The sequence below is a fragment of the Pseudorasbora parva genome, chromosome 3 (genome assembly GCF_024679245.1).
Source record: "Pseudorasbora parva isolate DD20220531a chromosome 3, ASM2467924v1, whole genome shotgun sequence".
Taxonomy (NCBI): Eukaryota; Metazoa; Chordata; class Actinopteri; order Cypriniformes; family Gobionidae; genus Pseudorasbora; species Pseudorasbora parva.
Genome location: NC_090174.1, coordinates 55,178,734 through 55,202,164, shown reverse-complemented (window position 1 = coordinate 55,202,164; position 23,431 = coordinate 55,178,734). Strand labels below are relative to the sequence as shown.

The 23,431-nt window shown below is 38.0% G+C and overlaps 1 long non-coding RNA gene across 1 annotated transcript in view; it reads left to right on the top strand.

Annotated features, from left to right (window-relative positions):
- Positions 1-22,474, top strand: part of LOC137072064 (uncharacterized) — a 119,411-nt gene extending 96,937 nt beyond the window's left edge. The window contains exons 3-5 of the long non-coding RNA XR_010904610.1: positions 6,477-6,559; positions 22,218-22,356; positions 22,437-22,474. This is a non-coding gene — a long non-coding RNA (uncharacterized lncRNA). The remainder of the gene's footprint in view (positions 1-6,476; positions 6,560-22,217; positions 22,357-22,436) is intronic.
- Positions 22,475-23,431: the final 957 nt, after the last annotated feature.

The window sequence follows — 23,431 nt, the reverse complement described above, 5'->3', positions numbered from 1 at the left end:
TTATGACTGCTCACCAGTGCACAGAGCAAAGTCCATAAAGACATGGATGAGGGAGTTTGGTGTGGAGGAAGTTGACTGGCCTGCACAGAGTCCTGACCTCAACCAGATAGCACAATTTTGGGATGAATTATAGACTGTGAGCCAGGCCTTCTCGTCCAACATCAGTGCCTGACCTCACAAATGTGCTTCTAGAAGAATGGTCAAAAATTCCCATAAACACACTCCTAAACCTTGTGGAAAGCCTTCTCAGAAGAGCTGAAGCTGTTATAGCTGCAAAGGGTGGGCCAACTCCATATTAAAAACTATGGGTTAGGAATGGGATGTCAAAATGTGCATGTTAAGGCTGGCGTCCCAAAACATTGACAATATAGTGTATGTTAATTGTGATTTTTATTTTATTTTAAAATGATTACTGAGCCCAGATGGTATCTGCATACTTTTAAAAAAAAAGTTTTGAAAATAAAATCTGTGTCGCTTACATAGTGGAATGGAACAAATGGAGCTGCATTCTTATTGCCAGCAGCATGTAAGCACTATCAAATCAGCCAAAAATATTTAATAAATGGACAGGCAAGGCACAAATGATGTGTAGAAATTTGTGACTGACTGGCGTCCAAAGATTTTAACAGCACACTGTGGCTGAAAATTATGTGTGGGCCTGGTGATGGGGATTCATAATGATACAAGTGGAAATTGGAAATTATTATTTTGTTCCACTAATAAACGAGAATCAGTGCTATTGTAGTATTATTTATGCTATTATGGTGTGTTTATGGCTTTTATTTTTATATGAAGAAATACAAAACACAGGATCAGCATTGTCCTTTACGTGTGTGCGTAATTCAAATTTAAAATGTTACATTTTACAGTTAATTTTACACAAAAGACTCACTGCAGGAAGCTTTTTAAAACTTAGAACTTAGGGACTTCACATTAGGATTGTACTGTCTCTAAGCATCCAAAAATAGAGGCTTTAAAAGTATCCAAAACGCTTTCAGTTAAAAGGTCCAACTGCAGATATGAGCTGGAGAGCGCCAGCGATGGCTTAACCCTCTGTGTATTCTGTCAGGCTTGAGCAACAGTGCAACATGTATTAAAGCACAGTTTCTTTCCATCCCCAAACTATTATTAGCCCGTTCTCAACTACAGCACATGTTTAGAACATAATGATTCACTTGAGTGGCTGCCAGATTCTCTTATTTATTTATTTTTATTTTTTTTACACCTTTTTCTTCTCTCTCTCTTTCACACAGGCACAAACACTCATACACTCGAGGCTTTTTAGGTCTTGATCTTTAAAGCTTGTCCAGACGAATGGAACGACATGGCCTATTGGTGGAAAGACATGGCATGCTTTATTGACTGCTTATCAACCGATTTGGTGTGAGTACTTGATGACACTGCTCTTGATGTTTGAGACTTTTCCAGTAAGTCCATAAGCCACACTTTCCCTGCAGGGTGATGATCAGAGTATAGTAGTCAGTTTATCTCTGACAAATAGGGATGGGAATAATAATGAATGTGCTGGTTTCCGTTTTTTATTGACACATGAAGTCTCACAAGCCCTAATTGCATGAAGCCATTCACTTCTTGACTTATGACTAGTTGGAGACAAAATATATCACTGTGGTCAGTGTGATTCTGTAAGTGAGTCAAGAATCAATTCAGTGTTGAGAGTTTTTGACTGATTAATCAGCTTGTAGAAGTCAAGACAGATTTACTAGTATAGCACTTTTCAAAGCAGATTTACAATACCCATTGTTTCAAAGCAGCTTTTCAGAACATTTAATGTCAATGTTTATTATATCTTAACATCTATATGCCTTATAGTCACATTTAACCAATTAGAGCTAGCTGATACTAATGTATACATTTTGCAACGAAACAAGCATTTTGGATTTGCCATAATAGCATAAACTCTCGTACATAGTTATCCTGTACAATATGCGGATGAATTCCATGTACTATACAGTATATATACGACACAAGCAATCACACAGCTGAGATTTGCTTTATAGTATACACTATATTGCCAAAAGTTTTGGGACGTCTGCCTTTACATGCACAATGAACTTTATTGACATCCCATTCTTAAACCGTAGAGTTTGATATGGTGTTGGCCCACCTTTTGCAGCAATAACAGTTCCAACTTTTCCGAGAAGGCTTTCCACAAGGTTTAGGAGTGTTTTTATGGGAATTTTATGGGACCATTCTACTAGAAGCGCATTTGTGAGGTCAGGCATTGATGATCGACGAGAAGGCCTGGCTCACAGTCTCCGCTCTAATTCATCCCAAAGGCATTCAATCGGGTTGAGGTCAGGACTCTGTGCAGGCCACGGAGTTCCTCCACACCAAACTCCCTCATCCATGTCGTCATGGACTTTGCTTTGTGCACTGGTGTGCAGTCATGTTGGAACTGGAAGGTGCCATCCCCAAACTGTTCCCACAATGTTGGGAGCATGAAATTGTCCAAAATGTCTTGGTATGCTGAAGCATTAAGAGTTAATTTCACTGGAACTAAGGTGTCAAGCGCAACCCCTGAAAAACAACCCACACCATAATCCCCCCTCCACCAAACTTTACACTTAACACAATGCAGTCAGGTAAGTACCGTTCTCCTAGCAACTGCCAAACCCTGACTTATCCATCGGATTGCAAGACAGAGAAGTGTGATTTGTCACTCCAGAGAACATGTCTCCACTGCTCAAGAGTGCAGTGGCGGCATGCTTTACACCACTGCATCCAACTCGTTGCATTGCACCTAAGGATGTAAGGTTTGGTTGCAGCTGCTCGGCCACGGAAACCCATTCCATTAAGCTCTTTATGCAATGTTCTTGAGCTAATATGAAGGCCACATGAAGTTTGGAGGTGTGTAGCTATTGTCTCTGCAGAAAATTGTCGATTTATGAACATTGCTGTTGTTTCCAATTGTTTCCACTTTGTTATAATACCACTAACAGTTGACCGTGGAATATTTAGTATTGAGGACATTTCACAAAAGCACATGTGACACAGGTGGCAAACTATCACGGAACCACACTTGAATTCACTGAGCTCCTGAGAGCGACCCATTCTTTCACAAGTGTTTGTAGAATGAGTCTAGGTGCTTGATTTTATACACGTGGCCATGGAAGTGATTGGAACACCTGAATTCAATTAATTGGAAGGGTATCCCAATACTTATATAGTGTATTCCGCTTGCATAAGTATACTGTATGTTTGTATGCACGTGCATACTGCATACAGTATATGTAAGTAACATGTATGAACATTTAAGTAACATGATAATAAACAGCTGGCTGGCTTTTCCATTTGTTGGCATGAGATGGTTAGATTCAGATGGTGAACATCACATTAAGTTGGGTGTCCACCTTAGAGATCAGAGTCCTGCACGGGTCCATTTTTGGAGACCCGCCCCCGCCCGTACCCGCAAGGTTTAGCACCAGATCCGACCCGTGACCCGTGAAAATATCAAAATTAAATCCGTACCCGCCCAGACCCGTTAATATTTGGCCCGTTACCCGACCCGTGCCCGCAATAAATCACACACGCTAAAACAAAATTAAAATGCTTTATTTTTTTTATCCTGCACCTCTCTCAACATCAACAGCGTCATGAATGGGCTAATGAAACAGGCAAAAGTGCCTTTAAAGACTCATTGTCAACAATTTCATATAGCTACTCCACTCACCAACTTTACTTTTACTTCATCCATTGCTACTCCTGCAACGCTCGCTTCATCCGCTACGAGAGGCATCAACAAAGGTTTCAATGTCGCAGTGATGGTGACGTGATGGGTCAAATGGCATATCGTTGTTGCGTGTGTGTGTAATGATAATTTGGACATAGAAATTGTAAAAGCCTACAATATGTTCGATGGGGGAAGAAGGAGGCGGAAACCGGCGAACATTTAAAAGACTTTAACCAAACAAAACGAAAGTAACGTGGGCAGCCCCTCATGGACATCTGCCAAGCGCACACACATAATAAAAAGTAAACAACTCAACGTCAAATCCAGGTGTGGTGATCTCTCGTCCTTATATGCTTCCGAGCTCCCTCAGAGGACTCGAGACCGGTGTGGCTCGCAGGTGACGCTCATTCACAATCACGCCCTGGTCTCGCTCTCGCTCTCCCTCTCTCTCTCTCGTTCACTTTGCCACAGAAATATTGCGCATATTTTTCATCCGCCCATACGCGCAACTACCCGCCCGCACAGAGTTAATTATCCGCCCGCATCCCCGCCCGTGAATTTTATAAATGTCACAATCCACCCGTTTTAGACACTTTTATGCGGGTACCCGGACTCTGTTAGAGATAATTACCATATTTATAATGCAACAGCCCTGTTGTACCCTACACCTTTATGTAAAGACCTGGGAGATAATATTATAAGTCATTTGTTTATGAGTCATTACTCTGAGTTGTGTTTGCTTGCCATTTAATAATGTAATGAAAAACATTTTAAAGTTTTTTTTCTTCATCACTTTCAGTTCAACCTGCAAGTCCCCCCCCCTCTCTCTCTCACTCTCTCTCTCTCTCTCTCACACACACACACACACACACACACACACACACACACACACACACACACACACACACACACACACACACACACGTTAGGTTCACTATCTTTGTGGGGACTCTCCATAAATTTAATGGTTTTTATACTGTACAAACTGTACATTCTATCCGCCTACACTTCTGCATTTTTACTTTCTCAAAAAAAAACAAAAAAACAAAACAAAATTCCTGTATGATTTATAAGCCTTTTAAAAATCACATCACCACAATGTAGGTGATTTTAGGTTTTACTATCCTTATGGGTACATTTGGTCCCCACAATGCAATACAAACAAAGGCACACACAGACACACACACACACACACACACACACACACACACACACACACACACACACACACACACACACACACACACACACACACACACAACCAAATTACTTGTCATCTCAGTAACAAAATAAACCTCTGTCATTTTTTTTCATTATAATCTAAGCCAATTGAAAAATGTAAATGATTTTCGTAAATGGCAGAAACACAAAGATATCACTTAAGCAAAATTTCTCATGTCTTAATAAGGAAGCATGCCTTCGCAGGCTTTCAAAAATTTAGCATCAAATATTGATCCAGAGTAGTGGATGTTTGCTTTAGCACGGCAAGGTGTCCTCTCCTTCTCGCAGCATTGTTTTAACAAGGATCCAGGCGAACGCAGCAGTCAGGCTTCAGGGACTAGAGAGACAGATAATATGCAGCGTGAATTCAAGATGAATTCGAATACGAAAGAGAGCAGAAACCTGCAATGCGGTAGAAATCAAATCTCTCCTCCCTCAGCCTATCCTTCGCTCTTGTCCGTCTTATACGTGCAATAGGGAGTCCATTCAATAATTTACAGCATTAGTATAATGAGTATACACATATTCACTCCACTTACGAGGATGTGTATTCTCTGAGGTATTCCTGTCAGGTGGGATTATGGATGGGGCATCATGTTATGCCGAATACAAAGGTAATTAGGCCCTGCTTGCTGATGTGAAGTGAATGCAGGCAATGGATATAGACATCAGATCACATCAAAAAGGAAATGGAAAAGTCTGATGAAATGGGTTCAAAGGTTTGCATTGTTGCCAAAGATGTATCACTACCATGGGACAATTACATAAAGAGCCAACAGAGACTGAATTTCAATTAAAAACGCGGCACGACCGAGATAAGCTACGTGCAAAACTCCTTTCTAATGGACAGGTGCAAGATAAAGGTTGATTTAGAAAAGAAGCACATGAATCATAATTGAGCTTTGTGCTTGTTCCGACAAGGGTATAAGGATGACATTCATCCACCCACTGCAGGTTGTTTTTTTCTGTAATTTCCACCAATGCTGAATCGAGTGTTACGAGTGCACTCATAATCCGCTTAATTCATGAATATGGAACACCTTAGTCATGACATTTTTAAAGTTGTTGGGGTTTTATTTCCTATCATGCCAAAGCTAATTTACATGTTATTTAGTGGGGAAATAGATTTAAATCAGGATTTGATGTGCTCTAATAATACTGTGTTGACAGGTACTGCGCTTGATGAAAAAGCAACTACGTTTTTTATCCCCATAAGCCATGCTGCGTCTGACTGGAAATTGGTCTTACCCTAATTTGTTTAAAGGCAAAATCATCAGTGGGTCAAAAAGAATAAAATGCATTACGTTGGGGCATTCCTAATATGCAGTGCATTGTCATGCCATGTCTTGATATATTGGATACAGTATTACGCTCAAAATATAAGTTACATTTGATTACATTTTAGTTGAACACTGGAGTGAATTTTTAATTATTTCACCTGTGTGTTCGCAGAGTCTGAGTTTGTGATGTCCTTGGAAGCTCAATTTATTGTGTTTTTTCTAATTTAAATGTTCAAAGAAAACATGTTTTAATTCATAATTATTTCATCTTTTCTTTCCTTTAGGTTTTTCTCAACAGGTCAAATGGCAGAAGCAATCTGTTATCATTCATCTCAGTGAAACTTGGTCTGCCAATGCATATAGCCCTGTAAGTATGCAATTTAAAATCTGCCATCTCTGGGAAAATTATATAATGACAACATTGATGACTATGAATGGCACCACAGATGTAAAAGGCTGCAGATATGGGAAATTTGTCCAAAACAGATATGATCACCCGTAAAAACATCTACTATATGGAAATATTTATATTTAAAATGAATATGTTGCTTGCAAAAATCGAGTCAGAAAACATATAGTGTTTTCCACAGGATTTCGTTCGACTGGGTGGATCCTGGACTATCTAGGGGACATTATGTACATTTTAAAGTTAAATGAGAGCAAACTTTAGACCTTCCAACCCTCTTTCAGTGACTAAATTAAACTTAATAATAAAAAAAAGATTTTAGTTTGATTAGTTTGACTAACACTTTGCCAAAGCAATAGTGTGAAACACAATGTTATTGATATTTTGTGTATCACGTTGGTACAATTATAAAAGCAAATTGCTTAAAGTCACAGACATTTTTGTATTAATATTAAAATATTACAAATTGATTCACCCTTATGATCTTTAACCAAAATAGCTATAATCCCCTCCCACTTGCAGTGATATCTCTTCTCTGATGACGTGTTTACTGGCGACCCATCAACCAGTCACTCAAGTGAGATCACAGCAATAACAAACCACGAACATCCACTTCATTCCCCCGCCCTACATTTTTTTTCTCATTTAGTAACTTAGCAAGAAAAGTAGTCCAATGGCCAGTCAAAAGTAGCCCCGAAATAGCCCAATGTGATGTTCTCCATCGGGCAGCAGAATTGTCCCACTGAATGTGTATGTCTGGGGAGGTGCTGTAGTGCCAAAATCATATAGGCCTATACGGGGGTGGAAATCAACCAGCAAATTCATTTAAAAGTAGTCCAATTCAAAGGGAAAACCACAGACTTGGTAACACTAGAACACGTTTCACATTTGGATTTGCATCACAATAGGGAAGAAAAGACTTCCAATAGAGTTTATGACAGACAAAACTAACGGTTAGCATTTTAGCAAGTCAATGTTTTTTTGTTTTTTTTAATGGCTGAAATAAGGCCTGCACAAGGTCAAGACACTTTTTATTCTACAGCATAAAATACATCAGTATTACCCCACTCATGATTTTTTTTTTAACCACTTAAACTTCCTGTACAGGGTCTGGAATGACATTATCATGTATATACCATTTGAAAGCTTAGAGTCTCTGCTTTCTGGAGATATGCATCCCTTTGGCATTTTTTTTAGACAAAGTAATGTATTACACTCAATTACTCTGGTACCATTTCCACCTGGATTTGGCCTATCCAAATTGAAAAGCCTCCCATACACACATACAGTTTACAGGAAACCCTTTGAAGTTACATAAAACACTGCTAAAAGTGATAAACATGTAAGTATAGGTTGTCTAAGGTGTTATTACCCCCCCCCCCATGAATTTATTAAAAACAAAAAACAAAAGCTTAGACGACATATACTTCCATGTTTATAACTTTTAGCAGTGTTTTATGTGACTTCAAAGGGTTTCCTGTAAAAGGACACCAAATTTTTTAACCTGGACCACTGTATGTGTGTATGGGAGGCTTTTCAATTTGGCTAGGCCAAATGCAGGCGCAAATCCTAAAAATGGTCCTGGTGTTAAGCTGTTTTGTGTCTTGAAAAAGGCTGTTCCTAACAAGTGGCTAAATGTGACTTCAGAAGCTGTTAAGGATATTAAACATCATCATGTTGAACAGGTAAACTCGTCGCTTTTACAGCCATGATCATAATTGTGCTTTTATGAACTATTCTATATCAAATGTTCTGGGAAAAGAGTTAGGAAGTTAGTGATGGAGACGTTGAAGTCGAGCGACCATGGTGTAGATCGTTTATAGCCTACCGTTTTACTTCTGGCGACTGCATTTAAAATGAATAAAAGTTGTGTTGAAAATGAATAAAATCTGTGAAAATGATCTTAATGGACAAAACGTCTAAGTATCATAAATGTTATGACAGAGCTTGTTTTTAGTGATAATCCAAAAGGCATGGGCGTAGATTACGCGGGGGACGGGGGGACGTGTCCCCCTCACTTTTAATTAAATGTATTTTCGTCCCCCGCACTTTTACTGGGTCTCACTGATTCTAGTCGACCTGCTCCGAGCGGGATTCGAATCGGCATTACCCTGCGCGGCGACGGCCAAATTAACAGGGACGCTAAAGACAGCCTTCTCTAATCTCGGTTGATAGCGTGCTTTTTGAGGTCACGGGCAAGTGTATTTACATAGAAACCAACCAATGTGAATACATTAAGATTTAAAATCAGAGACAAAAATGAATCTATGCATGTCCTGCTGCCATTTTATTCGCATCTAAATATGAGGAGGGCGCTCTCACAGAAAGTCCAAATTCCAAAAGCGGATTCGTAGAAGTACCCAGGCACGCTGGAGCTGCACCAGCTGAAGGAAAACAATCGTTATGAGTGATGTGAAACCTGACGACGACAATCAGACGACTGCGACAATATATGCTTTATGTGCGTTTTTCAAGCCATCTCAATGTAGCCTATTTATTGACAATAAAGTAGCCTATCATATGAATAATGCAACTTTTGTAATGTTTAGTATCTTCTGCTCAGCAAGGCTGCATTTATTTAATCAAAAATAGTTAAAACAGTAATATTGTGAAATATTATTACAAATTAAAACAGCTTTTTCCCTATGTGATCAAAGCTGAATTTATCATTACTCCAGTCTTCAGTGTCACATGATCCTTCACTAATCACTCTCATATGAGGATTTTATAATCAAGAAACATTTATGATTATTATCGGTGATGAAAACAGTGCTGCTTTAAAATGTTGTGGAAACCATGATACATTTTATTTTTCAGGATTCTTTGATGAATAGAAAGTTCAATGGACAGCATTTATTTGCATTTATTAAATAAATTATAATTTTTTGTAATATTAACAATATCACTTTTGATCAATTAAATGCATGTCTGATCAATAAAAGTATTAATTTCTCTCTTTTTTAATTTTACCACAAATGTTTAGATGGTTTCCACAAAATTTAAGCATCACCATGAGCAGCACAACTGATAATAATCATAACTGTGTGTTGATCATCAGATCCTCATATGAGAATGATTAGTGAAGGATCATGTGACACTGAAGACTGGAGTAATGATGATAATAAATTCAGCTTTGATCACAGGAATAAATTGCATTTTACTATATATTCACAGAGAACAGCTGGTTTACATCAGAATTAAATTTTTTTTTTTTTTACATTGCATAAAATCTATGGAGACTTAATGCACAAGTGTATGTAATATATAAACCAATTATGAAATTGGCTTAAAAAATAGGAGAATAATATTATAGATATTAGTGGTTATTGTTCAGCAGTTTATTTGATATCTTACCAAATTAAAAGCAAGAGATGGGATAAATTATATCGGTCCCCCAAAAAATGGTATTACAACATTTCTGTCCCCCTCACTTCTGAAAAGATGGCTACGCCCCTGCCAAAAGGGTGACGTCATACCTGTACTCTATTCATGCCGACATTAATGACATCATCTTTCTTGAAATGACATTTTTGCTGAAAAAAAAAAGCCTAACTATCAACATTGCACACATAGGTGTTTGGCTCTTGATTTGATGAATTCCGAGGTTTTTTTTTTTTTGTTTTTTTTTTTGCAGCATTAATTGCTTTGTTGTAATGCTAAATTATCCACCATCCAAACAAACCGTTCAGGGTCAGGCTTTTCTCATAGCACCAGGCCTAATTTTGATAAATATGTCAGAAATTCACTTGCGTGTGATGGTTTAATTCCTAATGTGTATCTCAACCATTTCTCTATGTGCCAAAAAGAGAGGTAGATTGCTTACAAAATATGATAGAGAGAAAAATGATCTAAAGCCCTCCATATTGTGTTACATATCAATGTGAGTGTCATAGACAATGTTCAACTCATACATCAATTCTTTGTTTATGGCTTTGATTTTCGAAGAATCCCTCAGCCAGCAGGCGTTCGAAAGCGAAACGTTGTTTTTCTTTCCCCCCTGGCCAGATAAACAATGCACATCGCTTCTGCAATCATTCAAAAAGGAGGGAATCGCATTTAACACATAAACTTAAAAGACTAGCCAGCTCTCCGGCTACAATCATCACCTGTTACCAGCGCTGCCAGCTAAAAGCCATTCAGGGTAACAACAAAGCACATCAATGTGTCATGGCCACTGCTCAGAGCTGCTGCCGTCTCCACCTGCAAAATGCTAATTTGACCCGGGTGAGCGTCCACACAGCAGGCATGCAGATGAGCTTACCGAACAACTGTCTGGCAAACAAAACCTATGTCTAAAAAAATTATGCTATTCATGTGGATCTCTCTATGGACATTAGATTGTGAAGCATGTTTAGTGACATAATACTGTTTGTAAACAGAATATGGCTTTTTTTTAGACATTTTTTATTGTTGTTCAAAATTTTAAATCATAAAAAAAGATTAAAAAAAAAAAAAACTTTTTTTTTCACATGCAGAGTGTAATCATATATATATATATATATATATATATATATATATATATATATATATATATATATATATATATATATATATATATATACATTTTCCAAACAACATTTTAAATTTGGGCTACAGTGTCTATTTTCAATCATTAGCTGTCATTCTTACATTCAGCACCGTTAATTTACACTGCAAAAAAAAATTCAGGTCTCCAATTGAAAATGTTCTAGTGACTGATCACATCTAAATTTTTCAGTTGGCCGAACTGACTTTCTGTGAATTAAATTGCATCATTTCACAGAATTTCAATTTGGCCAACTGAAAAATGTAGATATGATCAGTTAGTAGAAAATGATCAATTGGAGACTTTTTTTTTTGTGTGTGTTATATTGTTTGAGTAAAAAATAGTTTAAAGGAAACATCAGCTAAATAGAAATAACCTTTTACTGGCCAAGTTAAAATTACTTATTTTCTTTGCAAACTGTTAGCCTAGAAATCTAGACGCACCCTAGCGGCAGCAAATCTAATCTGCCCGCGAGTGTCGTCCAGGAACTCTCAATACCCTTCTGAGCTGTAAACGCCAAGCTCTTGACGGGCCAATCACATCGTGTATAGAGTCGGTGGGCGGGGCCATAATGACGACGGGCGAGTTGCGCTTGCGTGCTTCTAGTAAACACAGAAACTGGCGAACAGCGGTCTTTCGAATCAGCTTTGACCACAACTCTGGAAGACTTGGAGTTAAGCTTTTCTCTGAGAAAAGAACAAAGAACGGCACTGAAGTCATTCTTAAAAAGGGAAGATGTATTCTGAGTTTTGCCGACCGGATACGGTGAATGTTTAATTTATGAAAGAGCTCCGTTTCACCTTCGTTGCTCTGGTTGGTTGTAGCGCTATCCTATCGCGTGCAGAGGGAGTTTGAAAGACAACCGTTTATCCCGCCCCTCGGACTGAGCCCTGTCTATGGTGAGTTTCCAGACCAAACATCTTGATGTGGGTCTGGCTTGTCAGGCTAGCAAACTGTCCCTTTCTTTGCAAAAAAACCCTGACTCTATAGGTCATTTTTCAAGAACCTTATTACGACCTTTATTTACGTTTTAAAGTAATGTGTCCTCTAGGGGACGTAAAATAAAATAAACAATTACAGTCGTGTTACATCTGACGTCATGAAATGACACATGACTGTTGTTACCAATCAAAATGCAGTGTGTGGACTTTTTACCACAATTTGTAATATTTCCATTAAGTAAAAATATACATATATATATATTTTTTTACAACTACAACTACACCTACCCCCTCCATAATCCTACCCAGTGATATTTAGTGTATACACACTTTAAAAGCACATGTGTTCCCTGGGATCGAACCCACGATAGCATGATCACATGTTGTTGTTGTTGTATATTGCAATGCTTTACCAATTGAGCGATGCAAAACTGGAACTGTAATGCAGATAAAAGGGGAAAAAATGCTTTAAAATGAAAGTGTCCTGTTGTCAAAAGGAGCACAACTTTAGTAAACGTTCCTATGGGTCGTATTTCGAGGATGTGACAGACGACCTATATAGGCGTATTGGTTAAAGGACATGTTGTTTCTTTGTTCATTTTACTTAACTTAGTTAATTGGAGTTTACTTAATGCCAAAGTATTACTCGACAAAGAAAAATTAAGTACATTTAACTTTTGTGTGTGTGTGTCTGTGACAGTAAAAATATGACTGAATTTCATTCCCATATTCATACTATATAGAATGTAGTTTTTTAATGGTCGCAAAGTAAGTTCAAATTCAAATGTAGAACCTACTCAGATAGCATGCAATTTTGAACTCATCATGTCGAAACACTCTAAGCGGTTGACCAATCAAAACACACTGGTCCAGCTGACCAATCAGAGCGCCAGAAGTGGATCTCTCGCGCGTGTACGTCTCTCATTGTTTACACAGAAATTTGGGAAGTGCTACATTTCACTGTGAAGATCTAAACATATTTAGACGTACAGGACATCGCAATGGAAGAAGATTTCGATATATTAACAGACAACGTTGAATTTCTCACAACCATATTTATTTGAACCAGAATACACTACTCAAGAACTCAGAGCTTGTACTTTACAAAGTCAACACTAAGTAGAGCTACACGAACATGAATACACTGTGTACTATTATTATTATTATTAGTAGTAGTATTAGTAGTAGTATCATTGACTACACCCTTATGAGTAGTACACATAGTTTCACATTGATTTGACTAGATATCTCTTTCATGTAAAACCATTCTAACCAAATATATGGTGACCATATAAAAAAACTAAAGCCAGAATGCGCGAATGTCACAACAGGAAACATGCACGCCCGCGCGCCCTCGGATCAGTCGGACGTAGTGGTGTACAAGAGGTAAAAAAGATATAAACACTGTCCGTTTACTCACACAAACCGCTGGTTTCGTGTCTTAGGCCATCAGTGTGTACTTACGATGGGGGATTGTTTAATTTGGACTTTTTTGGGCTCTGTGTTTGCTCTTTGAGGTGGTGACCATAGACCTGCATTATGTGAGGCACAGACAAGAACGGTTTGACCTAAAATGATCAAAATGGAAACTACTGGGGAAACAAATACTCCTACATCTCAGATGCCCATGAGGTAAGCTAAAACATATCAACATTTAATTTCAAAGTGAACTATCCCTTTAAATGTAATACAATTAGGCCTACAATTTTAGTTTTTAGTGTATCTGTATTTGTCATAATTGTATTATTTGTGCATCCCACATAATAACTAGTTTTCTATTTGATGCTTTAAAAAAATACAACTAAATATTTGAAAGAGGTTGCAGACATTCTTCTAATTCCTGCAAGTCCTTAATGCCATTCTTTGGTTGCTAGTAAACAGCAAAATGTGTTCCTTTTTTATCATCTATTCACAAATGATGTCTCTCTCAAAGAAAAAAAGAAAGAAAGATATTCTTAGAGAAATACTTTTTATATGTGAACTAAGTCAGTCAGACTATAAGAGGCTACTTTTGTTAGCATGATCATTCACATGCGTTTATGGCCATGAGATTTTCCTTTTAATTCTTCACTAATTGTGCACCAGCTGACCTCTATTAGCAACGATTTAACAAAAGGCTTGATCACAGTCACGTATTCAACTGCAGTAAACAGTGAGGTGAGCGAGCGCAATTGCATTAGCAGACAGCAGACTTGTTGAAATAACTGTTGTCTGAATCAGGTTGTCAAATGTGTGTCAAAAAGCTTGGTGAATAAAGTGACAGCTACATCATTGGTACCTCGTTTTAATGCATTTTATGTGCTAATAAAAGGCTGACTTATAAATCAACTTTTGTTCTTCATAGACTGTTTTAGAACGATGTGTAGGTGTTTCTAACATAAAAAAGAAAGAATAGGTGGGATAGTCTGATGAAAAGGGCTCTGCCATACATTCAGGGTTATTTAAAACCCTGGAGCTACTGAATCAGCCCACATACCTTGCCATGAAAATCAAAGCCAAGTGTGGGAATATCCCCTGAAAATTAATTTCACTGCTGAGGCATTTATTACCTTTTAATTTCGTCTTTTTTGTATTGCAACAGAACAAGCCCGAAGGCTTTAACACTTCAGCTGCTATATATTCTGTTCCACCTGACTATTTATTTCATATAAAGTAGGAGCAGCTTGCAATTAAGAATTATATTGTGCGCTCATGTAAATAATTGACCCCTTTCTGTTTATAAATATGATGCTTCTCTTTCCATAAAAGCCTGAGATATCTAATAATACGCATCAGGGGGGGGGGTCGGTTCCGGCATGGGCAGGGGTGGACCACCCAAACATCTGCCTTGCCCACCCAATCAAAACAGGATAGGAACAGATTGTGTTACTCTATTTTTATGATTTGTGCATTGATTAATGTTTGGGTTGTACAATGCCCCAAACAATCACAAAAATAACAACAGAAAATTGTAGTATTTTTTAATCCCTTTTTTTACTGAAAGTAACGGCTCAGCGGGTTACATACTCACGTGCTTCAGTCTGTAGCAGAAAAGTAGAGGCTGTCGCGAGGACACAGGACACGTTTTTGCTTTTAAAAATGCCAGATGCAGGTCTTGAGACGCGTTTAAAAAAAAGTTATTTGAACTTGAGTGCCGTGATTTAGAAAGCCGTGCCATACACCCACTCTGCAAAAGTTTGGAAGCGAGATGAGTAACAAGTTTCAGAGCTGAAAACGTCCTTGTTAGTCAAAGAAAAGCTTTTATAGACACCAGGTCCAGAAAACAATCGTGTGCCGCATCTTTAAGTCATTGTGCGATGAAACACCGCATCTACAGAATAATAAGCATGTGTAATTCAGTAGCCCCGCCCACCAACTCATGGAGCTGTTCGTATAGCACTAGGCAGCAGCAATACATATGCAGAAGAAGTTAGCAAGATATTGTTCGCTTCATGTCACTGTGGAATCGTTAGTAAACAAGTTTAAGATGCTGGATTTGTTGCAGACATATTAAGAAGATCCTTCTATATTGGATCCGATAGAAATGGTGCAACACACTTATGTGAGTAAAACGTGTTTGTATGTGATAGTATTGCATTGTTATAGATAATTTTGATTATGTGTATGTGTCTAACAGATCATACCTTTAGTACACTGGACTCAGGCATGTATGGGCTAGGGCTCACAAAGCCCATCATCCCTGCGGTGTGTGTTTTCCAGACGGGAAACTACCAAAACGGAAGCCTGTCGGCAGGCCGATGAAGCTCATATAGTGAAATAATGTTATTTTCTTGATCTGCGCTTGTTCACTCTCTCCTTACTTGACATTTGAAGGGCTCGTGTCTGTGTGCATGCGGTTTGTGCTTATATCCACTGATCGGGCAGGCCATGTAACACAAAAATGATATTCTTATCAATCGCGGGTGGATGAGAAATAAATCATAGTGTTTGTTTGATAAAGAAGTTTAAGAGCCCCTTGAGGGGATCATTCCAGTTGCCGCTTTCAAAACAATTTCTCCCATGTGATCTGATATTAAATATGTAAATCTTATCCAATCCTAGCCGTGGGCGTTTACTTCTAAGTCTTCAGTGCGTCACGCCCATCAAAACCCAGCGTTCAGGAGAGAGCCTTAAAACCAGTGTAGAAAATAGCCTATTAATTACTTATTAGTTATGATGTTTTTGAATAGGGCTGGGCGATATGACAAAATATATCGTCTGGATGATAGAAAATGTCTATCGTTTTATATAAGGCTCTATCGCTTACGCCACGATAAGGCGTTTACGGCAGAATTTTACGTCAAGATGCTCCTCACGCATCGGCATGCCCATGCACGCTGCAATACATAAGCAATCATGGAGGAAGACGGTAGTAGACGCGGTTCAGACCAGGGTAATTCTCAGAGTAATTATGCCAGAGTGGTGGCACAAGCGCTCAAAACAAACTTCAGACACAGACGCTGCAACGGGCTTTTACGCGTGGCACACCATATAGCCATATATTAAAATATTTTAATGGCAGGTGTAGGGATGGCGAAAACTAAACATTTTCTTGACCGACCACCGAGCCTCATTAGCCGGTTGAAACCGGTTAACTGATTAGTTTAAAATATGCTGCGCTATTTGAAATAACACCCGCGAGCTGCGTGCTCTCTCTCTCTCTCTCTCTCTCTCTCTCTCTCTCTCTCTCTCTCTCTCTCTCTCTCTCTCTCTCTCTCTCTCTCTCTCTCTCTCTCTCTCTCTCTCTCTCACACACACACACACACACACACACACACACACACACACACGCGCACACGAGTCCCGCAAACGCGCCGCCGAGGAGCTTGTTGGTAATCTGAGGACAATGGCTCCTTAGTTTAGAAATGGTTTGGGTACAAGGTGATCGCGTTGAAAATAAAGGCATTTGTCTAGCGTTAGAAGCTCATTTGAAACATTGCCGCGGCTCATTTAAGAAAGTGACAGCTCCGAAGAGACGCCGCTTTAGTTCGAGGTAGTGCTAACAATAATAAAGAAAGATGAGGATCAACACCTTATGTGTTACCACTAAAATGTAGATGTAATATATTTCCAAATGTAAGCCCATCTTATGCAGAATGACGCTTCATCCTGCCGTCTGCCCTGGCTCTAACCTCGAGTGTTTTAGCCTGTTTACTTTTTGCAAACCTTGTGAGCGCGCAAACCCAAACGCTGTGACCTCGCGCCAAATGATTTTATTGGTTTATTAAGTACAAACAGGCGAGTTATGAAAAATTGAGTGTGAGGGATATGTTCACTTCACACGAAAAGATTTTGGAATGAGACGGCTAACTGTAGTAGTGTTTAGGCCACTGTCTATAATAGCCTAATTTAGAGATCACTTTTTTTTTTTTTTTACCGACAACTTTGATCGGTTAACGTTGATACGGTCAACCATCGGTCAAACGGTCATCGGTTAACATCCCTAGGCAGGTGTTAACTTTACCATCAGTCTTGCTGGAAAAAAAAGGTTCTAAATAAAATAAAAATGTAGTCCATACTACCTTTATTTGTTTTGTATATCATTTCAAACTGCATTTCCACATTGCAATTTTGTATAGACTATTCATAAACTGAATTAACAGAAAAATTGCTATATCGTTATGTATATCGTTATCGGGATATCAAATGAGCTATATCGGGATATGAAATTTTGGCCATATCGCCCAGCCCTATTTTTGAATGTAAAAGCCACACAAACGTCATTAGTTGACCTCAGACAACAGTATAAAAATAAAAAAGCCAGTTCATGACACCTTTAAAACAACCACAAATCGACATTGCATTCAACAGTACTGTTAATCGTAATAATACTGTCATTTGTGCAGATGGGTGTGATCATTTCTAATTAATGACTCATATTTCTACACAATACAACTCTTTCAGTTCAGCTGAGCAAAGACAATCCTGTTTTCCACGTAAAAAGCCTTACACGTTATGTAATTGATTTGACATCTGTTGAGTCTGGAGTCTACATGGTGCTCTGGGTTGTTCTCTGTCCCAGTAATTAGCCCATCCAATCAGATGCACTACAAGGACCAATGGCGCAGCTCTTTCTTAAAGCTCCCTTAAGAATCAGTGGGTCTTATCAGCGCTGTTATCCTGTGCAATTAGCATGCAGATCTACCCTCCACTGTGATTAGGAGGTTGGAGTTAAATGAATTAATTTGAAAGTGCAGGCTGAAAATGAAATTCACTGGTAGGATTACACTCCATGACCTTATTCAGCACTAAGCACACATGCATCCTCCCCAGCTAAACCAATGAGCAGTGCCATAAAGGGGACAGACGCAGAGCTGAGGATTTTTTTTTTTCTGATTGACTTGATTTTCATGAGTTTTGGTGTGCATATGGTACGCAGTTTTTCGCGTGCATATGATACGCACTTTATGCCGTGTATATGACACTCTCTTAGGTAGGATGGGGGTGCGTGGCACGTGAGTATAATAAACCATAAAGTGCGTATCATGCACTCGGAAAAAAGTCCTTAATTTATCATATTTTTAAAGGAATCATTTCCTTTGTAATGAATTTAATGAAAAGTAAGTATTTAATGCTCACCAAGGCTGCATTTATTTGATCAACAGTACATTCCAAAAAAAAAATACAAAAAAGTAATAATGCAAAATATTACAAAATAATACATTTGTTTAAGAATGTCATTTATTTCTGTGATGCAAAGCTGAAGTCTTCAGTGTCACATGATCCTTCAAAAATCATTTTCTCAATGATTTGCTGCTCAAGAAACATTTCATGTTATTATCAGTGTTGAAAACAGGTGTGCAGTTTAATATTTTTGTAGAAATTAATAGGATTCTTTGAATTTCAAAAGAACAGCCTATACTTTAAATACATTTTTTTTGTAACGTTATGTCTTTACTGTCAGTTTTAATCAAAATAACGTATCCTTGCTGAATAAATAATTGCCAGTTTCTGTAAAAAACAAACAAACAAACAAACAAAAAAATCATACTTGCCCAAACTTTTTTAACAGTATAGTGTCCTGTACATATCTTGTCATTTAATTCAGCTGCAAATATCAGATTTTGCGTAAGTTAATCATCACGCTAAACTGCGTGCTGCATTGCAACACACATAGCCGATCGTAAACACATAGCCTGATCACGGAGATTGCGCGCGCCTCACATAAAACCATTCAGTAGTGCAGAAATGTATTGTCAACACAGTTCTGGGATTTATCATTAAAATAGCTTAGAAACTGAAAAGTTCTAGCATATATATCTTGATGACTAAGACTTACAGCTTCACTATTAGTAGAGAGACGCTGCCAGGTATAATTAATTCACACAGAATCACTAATGCATTCATATGTAATCTTTATTGTGCTAATTTATCTGCATCTTATTCAGAACGAGCAGAAATCTGTGGGAAAGTTTATAACGTCATAAGACAAAATAACTGATACAAAAGGTATTATGTAGGAGCAATAACCTTATGGGCAGTGGTGTGTCATATGCCATAGCTGTCCTGGGCACAAGAAGACCCGAGTTCGCGTCTCAGCTCAAGGATCAGGCTGATTTGTTCATTATTGACGTCGTCAGCGACTAGTCGACGTCAACTCGACTTTCATCACATAAATGTTGATTTAAAAGTCGTTCAACCCCTAATTCAAAGACATTGTCGTTGTGGCAGACAAGTAAAGCATTGAATAGATTTGGGCAAATTTCAGAATAGTGTTTGTTCAAATTCATGAGCCGAATTTAAATTGGCCACTCCTCAAAGGAAGCTGGATTTACTGGATAACAATTTAAAAGAAATTTAGCGGGTAATATCTTTCTGGGAAACTGGTCCATAAAAAATAAAAACTACTTAAAATGTGTAAGGGGATCACCATTATATTATTTAGTTTTAGATGCTGGTGTCTGCACCATGTTTCTTAAAGGTAGGAAAGGTAGGATGTGTGTTTTTAAAAACACATTTTGTTATACTGCTTGAAACTCTCTTCACATCCTGATAGCAATTCGAAGTCTCAGGAAAACATCTTTTCATACGATTTCATCCGAATGCAATGATACAATGTCCTGCATGGGGTTCAACATGTGTATATCCATACCTCTGCGTTTCAATGTCAACACTATCAATGGCGAAATGAATCTGAAGCAGTCGTGGTACAAGTCAGAGCTCTTTAAGTTGTTTATGTTCATTATTATTGAAATGTTATGTGCTTTGAGACATTAGTTAGTTTAACGGCGACGCTTTGCAGACTCTGCTGTGTACGTTCAAGTGTTTTGAAGGTGTGGCTTTGGAGATGCTCTGAAGGGAAGGTGGAATCTTATGCTTTCAAAGTTAGCTTGCTATTGCTAGCCTATCAGAAATTGCCTACCCTACCTTTAACTAGTTTAAAGCACTCCTTATACGTTTTTTTTTAATATATATATATATAAAACATCCATGCTATAGTCAACTAGCAGCAATTCACTTGCCCTCCTATTGGTCCAAAGTAGGGATGGGCATTTTCCCAAAATATTGTATTCGAATTTTGGGCTCATATAAATCGAATATTTCGAATATTTGTTTATTTAAATGAGGTATTTTGAGAAAATAAGAGTTTTTGTTTTGTTTTTATCATCAACATGTCGTCACCATTTCTGAACAAGCTTATGATTAGTCAACACGTTTACGTCATATCTTAAGGTTTTTAAAACATTAAACAGCATGTAAAAAAAAATAATAATAAAAAATGTGTCTAAAGAGCAAAAGCGTTATAAGCTCAAGCAGCGCAAGCGGAAAAGAAATACTAATAAAGCAGAGTGTCAGTTATCGTGCAGAACACACACACACACACACACACACACAAACACACGAGTCGGTATGGTTGTCGTGTTTGTATTGTTTCACATTTTCATGTTGAGAAAAACTATAATATTATTGGATGATGATATTCTCAGGTAAGAAAATGCTAGCCTAGAAATCTAGACGCACCCTAGCGGCAGCAAATTTAATCTGCCCGCAAGGTTCGTCTAGGAACTCTCAATACCCTTCTGAGCTGTATTCCCCTAACTCTTGCCGGACCAATCACATCGTGTATAGAGTCGGTGGGCGGGGCCATAATGACGACGGCCGAGTTACGTTTGCGTGCTTCTAGTAAACACAGAAACTGGCGAACGGCGGCGGTCTTTCGAATCAGCTTTGACTGTGACTCTGGAAGACTTGGAGTTAAGCTTTTCTCTGAGAAAAGAACAAAGAACGGCACTGAAGTCATTCTTAAAAAGGGAAGATGTGTTCGGGGTTTTGCTGACCGGATACGGCGAATGCTTAATCTATCAGCGAGCTCTGCTTCACCTTCATTGCTCCGGTTGGTGTAGCGCTATCCTATCACGTGCAGAGGGAGTTTGAAAGACAACCGTTTATCCACCCCTCGGATTGAGCCCTGTCAATGGTGAGTTTCCAGACCAAACATCTTGATGTGGGTCTGGCTTGTCAGGCTAAGAAAATGCACCACAGACAGAATTTGTGGAGACAAATATAACAGTTAACTGAAGTTTAAGTGAAGAACTTTGTGTTTTCTGTTCATAAACCCTCAATGAACTTTAAAGGAAGCATTTGTCTCGAGATAATTTTGCTATCATAAGTTATCTCACTCTCTCTCGGGGTACAGATGTGCTGCTTACCTGCAGTCGTGAATGCAGTGATCCGTCTTTCCTCATTCCACTGGTGTTTGAATGTGATGTGATTTTTGTTTGTGGTGGTGACATTATAATAACTCAGTTTCAGTAATTGATTTCATCAAAAGTAACTTCATTTTTTAAAAAGATCATTTTCAATTGTCATCTAAGTAATTCCAAACATCGCGAGGCAGAAGACGACACAGTGATCAAATACACTCAACTTATTAACCCGCTCCACAGCGCCACCCAGTGGATTTAGTTATAACTGTAAAATTTAGAGGGATTTATAATGGATTCAGTGCATTTACAGCCAGCAAATAATGCAGTAAACTTTGATTAGTATTTTTAGTTTTCGAATATTAGTTACAGATCGAATATTCGATTATTCAAATATTCGCGCACACCCCTAGTCCAAAGACGTATGCTGTTATTCTCTTTGTGCGCCTGTTCTCTATGATTTCAGAAGATTTGAAATACAGTACACTAGTTGTATGGGTTACTTGTATGTTGTTGTTTTCTCCTTGTAGAGCTTCATAGATGCAGACGCAGTCTATGCAGTGAAAATATTAAGATTTTTAAAATGTCTCCTTGTATGTCATGGAGGAAAGTCGTATGGGCTTGGAACAACATGAGGGTGTGTAAATGATGACAGAAATGTTTTTTGGGGTAAGTAGTTCCCCTGAGGTTTGTTGGTGAACAGCATGGTTTTGTCAGACCAAATTCATGAAAATGGATTTCCTTTTAAGGAGAGTTGGGAAGACAGATGGACTCCAAATGCGGGGACAAAGGTTGAGTTACCGAAATCCCGTCTCTCACTCATGTCATTGCCTCACTTTAATTATGCAAAATGAGTTTCTGCCATGTGTTCAGTTGTTGAAATGGGAGTTTTATAGAGGTTACACCAGACTAAAGAGTCGCTATGATTTTATTTTTTTCCGAAAGAAGTCTCTGATGCTCACCAAGTCTTATGCTCATTTATTGGAGTGAAAAGTTGTTAGATAAAAACATATCCTTCAGAAACTCCTTCAAATATGCTGATTTGCTGCTCAAAAAACGTGTTATTGTTTTTGATTATTGTTGTTGAAATAAGTTATTTAATTATTACAATTTAAATGTAATCATTTAAATTAATTTTTTTTCAATTAAGTCGATCAAAAGTGACAATAAAGGGATTGATGATGTCACAAAAGATTTCTATTTCAAATAAATGCTGTTCTTTCAACTGCAAACTGTTGTTAATAATTAACTGTCAAGATTAATAAGGCATTAAATCTGCATATTAGAATGATTTCTGAAGGATCATGTGACACTGAAGACTGAAAATCCAGCTTTGAATGACAAGGATAAATTGAAAATGGTTATTTAAAAAAAATCTAATGCTATTTTACAATATTAAGTGTTTTTTGTGTGGTTTGATTTTACTGTTTTTAATTATTTAATGCTTCTGCTGTAAACACTAGCCATTTTTAAATTCTCAAAACTATTGCTGCTTTTTCCCTATTTCTACTTCAATGCTGCTATTATTACTTAGCACAAAGTTACACGTCACACGTTACACTACAGTCGGCGCTATGTTCTATGTTCATTTGTTTCTGTCCTGTGGCGTATTGTATCCAACTGTTTGGTCTGCACTTTTGTTTTGCACTTGTTTCCTTTTAAACTCTCTGTTGTTCTGTGTTATGTGTCCTGGAGTAACATTATTTCGTTTCACTGTATATTGCAACTGTATAACGACAATAAA